Consider the following 5,271-nt stretch of genomic DNA (forward strand, 5'->3'; position numbering starts at 1 on the left):
GTGACATCCTCATGCGGGGATGGGGTACCAGGAGGCCGGGGAACATTTTCAACACTTTGGGGCATTTTTAAACACTTTAGCCTTTTTTTCCCTCTCCCACCCACAATCCCTCCTCCTGCGGGGATGGAGAACCAGGGGCCTGGGTGACATCCTCATGCGGGGATGGGGTACCAGGAGGCCGGGGAACATTTTCAACACTTTGGGGCATTTTTAAACACTTTGCTCTTTTTTTCCCCTCTCCCAACCAGGGGGCCTGGGGAGCCTCCTCCTGCGGGGATGGGGAACCAGGGGCCTGGGGAACATTTTCAACACTTTGGGGCATTTTTAAACACTTTGCTCTTTTTTTCCCCTCTCCCAACCAGGGGGCCTGGGGAGCCTCCTCCTGCGGGGATGGGGAACCAGGGGCCTGGGGAACATTTTCAACACTTTGGGGCATTTTTAAACACTTTGCTCTTTTTTTCCCCTCTCCCAACCAGGGGGCCTGGGGAGCCTCCTCCTGCGGGGATGGGGAACCAGGGGCCTGGGGAACATTTTCAACACTTTGGGGCATTTTTAAACACTTTGCTCTTTTTTTCCCCTCTCCCAACCAGGGGGCCTGGGGAGCCTCCTCCTGCGGGGATGGGGAACCAGGGGCCTGGGGAACATTTTCAACACTTTGGGGCATTTTTAAACACTTTGCTCTTTTTTTCCCCTCTCCCAACCAGGGGGCCTGGGGAGCCTCCTCCTGCGGGGATGGGGAACCAGGGGCCTGGGGAACATTTTCAACACTTTGGGGCATTTTTAAACACTTTGCTCTTTTTCCCCCTCTCCCAACCAGGGGGCCTGGGGAGCCTCCTCCTGCGGGGATGGGGAACCAGGGGCCTGGGGAACATTTTCAACACTTTGGGGCATTTTTAAACACTTTGCTCTTTTTTTCCCCTCTCCCAACCAGGGGGCCTGGGGAGCCTCCTCCTGCGGGGATGGGGAACCAGGGGCCTGGGGAACATTTTCAACACTTTGGGGCATTTTTAAACACTTTGCTCTTTTTTTTCCCTCTCCCAACCAGGGGGCCTGGGGAGCCTCCTCCTGCGGGGATGGGGAACCAGGGGCCTGGGGAACATTTTCAACACTTTGGGGCATTTTTAAACACTTTGCTCTTTATCCCCCTCTCCCAACCAGGGGGCCTGGGGAGCCTCCTCCTGCGGGGATGGGGAACCAGGGGCCTGGGGAACATTTTCAACACTTTGGGGCATTTTTAAACACTTTGCTCTTTTTTTCCCCTCTCCCAACCAGGGGGCCTGGGGAGCCTCCTCCTGCGGGGATGGGGAACCAGGGGCCTGGGGAACATTTTCAACACTTTGGGGCATTTTTAAACACTTTGCTCTTTATCCCCCTCTCCCAACCAGGGGGCCTGGGGAGCCTCCTCCTGCGGGGATGGGGAACCAGGGGCCTGGGGAACATTTTCAACACTTTGGGGCATTTTTAAACACTTTGCTCTTTTTTTCCCCTCTCCCAACCAGGGGGCCTGGGGAGCCTCCTCCTGCGGGGATGGGGAACCAGGGGCCTGGGGAACATTTTCAACACTTTGGGGCATTTTTAAACACTTTGCTCTTTTTCCCCCTCTCCCAACCAGGGGGCCTGGGGAGCCTCCTCCTGCGGGGATGGGGAACCAGGGGCCTGGGGAACATTTTCAACACTTTGGGGCATTTTTAAACACTTTGCTCTTTTTTTCCCCTCTCCCAACCAGGGGGCCTGGGGAGCCTCCTCCTGCGGGGATGGGGAACCAGGGGCCTGGGGAACATTTTCAACACTTTGGGGCATTTTTAAACACTTTGCTCTTTTTTTTCCCTCTCCCAACCAGGGGGCCTGGGGAGCCTCCTCCTGCGGGGATGGGGAACCAGGGGCCTGGGGAACATTTTCAACACTTTGGGGCATTTTTAAACACTTTGCTCTTTATCCCCCTCTCCCAACCAGGGGGCCTGGGGAGCCTCCTCCTGCGGGGATGGGGAACCAGGGGCCTGGGGAACATTTTCAACACTTTGGGGCATTTTTAAACACTTTGCTCTTTTTTTCCCCTCTCCCAACCAGGGGGCCTGGGGAGCCTCCTCCTGCGGGGATGGAGAACCAGGGGGCCTGGGGAGCCTCCTCCTGCGGGGATGGAGAACCAGGGCGCCTGGGGAGCCTCCTCCTGCGGGGATGGAGAACCAGGGGGCCTGGGGAGCCTCCTCCTGCGGGGATGGGGAACCAGGGGCCTGGGGGGCCTCCTCCTGCGGGGATGGAGAACCAGGGGGCCTGGGGAGCCTCCTCCTGCGGGGATGGGGAACCAGGGGGCCTGGGGAGCCTCCTCCTGCGGTGATGGAGAACCAGGGGCCTGGGGAGCCTCCTCCTGCGGGGATGGAGAACCAGGGGGCCTGGGGAGCCTCCTCCTGCGGGCATGGAGAACCAGGGGGCCTGGGGAGCCTCCTCCTGCGGGGATGGGGAACCAGGGGGCCTGGGGAGCCTCCTACTGCGGGGATGGAGAACCAGGGGCCTGGGGAGCCTCCTCCTGCGGGGATGGAGAACCAGGGGGCCTGGGGAGCCTCCTCCTGCGGGCATGGAGAACCAGGGGGCCTGGGGAGCCTCCTCCTGCGGGGATGGGGAACCAGGGGGCCTGGGGAGCCTCCTCCTGCGGGGATGGAGAACCAGGGGGCCTGGGGAGCCTCCTCCTGCGGGCATGGAGAACCAGGGGGCCTGGGGAGCCTCCTCCTGCGGGGATGGAGAACCAGGGGGCCTGGGGAGCCTCCTCCTGCGGGGATGGAGAACAAGGGGCCTGGGGAGCCTCCTCCTGCGGGGATGGAGAACCAAGGGGCCTGGGGAGCCTCCTCCTGCGGGCATGGAGAACATGGGGGCCTGGGGAGCCTCCTCCTGCGGGGATGGAGAACCAGGGGGCCTGGGGAGCCTCCTCCTGCGGGGATGGGGAACCAGGGGGCCTGGGGAGCCTCCTCCTGCGGTGATGGGGAACCATGGGGCCTGGGGAGCCTCCTCCTGCGGGGATGGAGAACCAGGGGGCCTGGGGAGCCTCCTCCTGCGGGGATGGAGAACCAGGGCGCCTGGGGAGCCTCCTCCTGCGGGGATGGAGAACCAGGGGCCTGGGGAGCCTCCTCCTGCGGGGATGGAGAACCAAGGGGCCTGGGGAGCCTCCTCCTGCGGGCATGGAGAACATGGGGGCCTGGGGAGCCTCCTCCTGCGGGCATGGAGAACATGGGGGCCTGGGGAGCCTCCTCCTGCGGGGATGGAGAACCAGGGGGCCTGGGGAGCCTCCTCCTGCGGGGATGGAGAACCAGGGGGCCTGGGGAGCCTCCTCCTGCGGGCATGGAGAACCAGGGGGCCTGGGGAGCCTCCTCCTGCGGGCATGGAGAACCAGGGGGCCTGGGGAGCCTCCTCCTGCGGGCATGGAGAACCAGGGGGCCTGGGGAGCCTCCTCCTGCGGGGATGGGGAACCAGGGGGCCTGGGGAGCCTCCTCCTGCACCAGGGGGCCTGGGGAGCCTCCTCCTGCACCAGGGGGCCTGGGGAGCCTCCTCCTGCGGGGATGGGGAACCAGGGGGCCTGGGGAGCCTCCTCCTGCGGTGATGGGGAACCATGGGGCCTGGGGAGCCTCCTCCTGCGGGGATGGGGAACCAGGGGGCCTGGGGAGCCTCCTCCTGCGGGGATGGGGAACCAGGGGCCTGGGGAGCCTCCTCCTGCACCAGGGGGCCTGGGGAGCCTCCTCCTGCGGGGATGGGGAACCAGGGGGCCTGGGGAGCCTCCTCCTGCGGGGATGGGGAACCAGGGGCCTGGGGAACATTTTCAACACTTTGGGGCATTTCACAAGCGCTTCCCTCGCTTACGGCCACACCACCCTGAATGAGCCCGATCTCGTCTGATCTCGGAAGCCAAGCAGGGTCGGGCCCAGTTAGTACTTGGATGGGAGACCGCCTGGGAATACTGGGTGCTGTAAGCATTTTTTTTTGCCATTATTTGTGGGTCAGAAAGTGAGAAAAGTGACCTAAAATAGAACCGGGACTAGGCGGCAGTTCCCCCCACCAGGCGGCGGCATTTGGGGCATTATTTGTGGGTCAGAAAGTGAGAAAAGTGACCTAAAATAGAACCGGGACTAGGCGGCAGTTCCCCCCACCAGGCGGCGGCATTTGGGGCATTATTTGTGGGTCAGAAAGTGAGAAAAGTGACCTAAAATAGAACCGGGACTAGGCGGCAGTTCCCCCCACCAGGCGGCGGCATTTGGGGCATTATTTGTGGGTCAGAAAGTGAGAAAAGTGACCTAAAATAGAACCGGGACTAGGCGGCAGTTCCCCCCACCAGGCGGCGGCATTTGGGGCATTATTTGTGGGTCAGAAAGTGAGAAAAGTGACCTAAAATAGAACCGGGACTAGGCGGCAGTTCCCCCCACCAGGCGGCGGCATTTGGGGCATTATTTGTGGGTCAGAAAGTGAGAAAAGTGACCTAAAATAGAACCGGGACTAGGCGGCAGTTCCCCCCACCAGGCGGCGGCATTTGGGGCATTATTTGTGGGTCAGAAAGTGAGAAAAGTGACCTAAAATAGAACCGGGACTAGGCGGCAGTTCCCCCCACCAGGCGGCGGCATTTGGGGCATTATTTGTGGGTCAGAAAGTGAGAAAAGTGACCTAAAATAGAACCGGGACTAGGCGGCAGTTCCCCCCACCAGGCGGCGGCATTTGGGGCATTATTTGTGGGTCAGAAAGTGAGAAAAGTGACCTAAAATAGAACCGGGACTAGGCGGCAGTTCCCCCCACCAGGCGGCGGCATTTGGGGCATTATTTGTGGGTCAGAAAGTGAGAAAAGTGACCTAAAATAGAACCGGGACTAGGCGGCAGTTCCCCCCACCAGGCGGCGGCATTTGGGGCATTATTTGTGGGTCAGAAAGTGAGAAAAGTGACCTAAAATAGAACCGGGACTAGGCGGCAGTTCCCCCCACCAGGCGGCGGCATTTGGGGCATTATTTGTGGGTCAGAAAGTGAGAAAAGTGACCTAAAATAGAACCGGGACTAGGCGGCAGTTCCCCCCACCAGGCGGCGGCATTTGGGGCATTATTTGTGGGTCAGAAAGTGAGAAAAGTGACCTAAAATAGAACCGGGACTAGGCGGCAGTTCCCCCCACCAGGCGGCGGCATTTGGGGCATTATTTGTGGGTCAGAAAGTGAGAAAAGTGACCTAAAATAGAACCGGGACTAGGCGGCAGTTCCCCCCACCAGGCGGCGGCATTTGGGGCATTATTTGTGGGTCAGAAAGTGAGAA

At 60.8% G+C, this 5,271-nt stretch overlaps 1 non-coding gene across 1 annotated transcript; it reads left to right on the forward strand.

Annotated features, from left to right (window-relative positions):
• Nucleotides 1-3,840: 3,840 nt before the first annotated feature.
• On the forward strand, nucleotides 3,841-3,959 carry LOC148058500 (5S ribosomal RNA). Its single transcript, XR_015709799.1, has one exon. It is a non-coding gene; the product is annotated as a 5S ribosomal RNA (ribosomal RNA).
• Nucleotides 3,960-5,271: the final 1,312 nt, after the last annotated feature.

The sequence above is a fragment of the Callionymus lyra genome, unplaced genomic scaffold, assembly GCF_982586985.1.
Source record: "Callionymus lyra unplaced genomic scaffold, fCalLyr1.hap1.1 HAP1_SCAFFOLD_77, whole genome shotgun sequence".
In the NCBI taxonomy this organism is placed as follows: domain Eukaryota; kingdom Metazoa; phylum Chordata; class Actinopteri; order Syngnathiformes; family Callionymidae; genus Callionymus; species Callionymus lyra.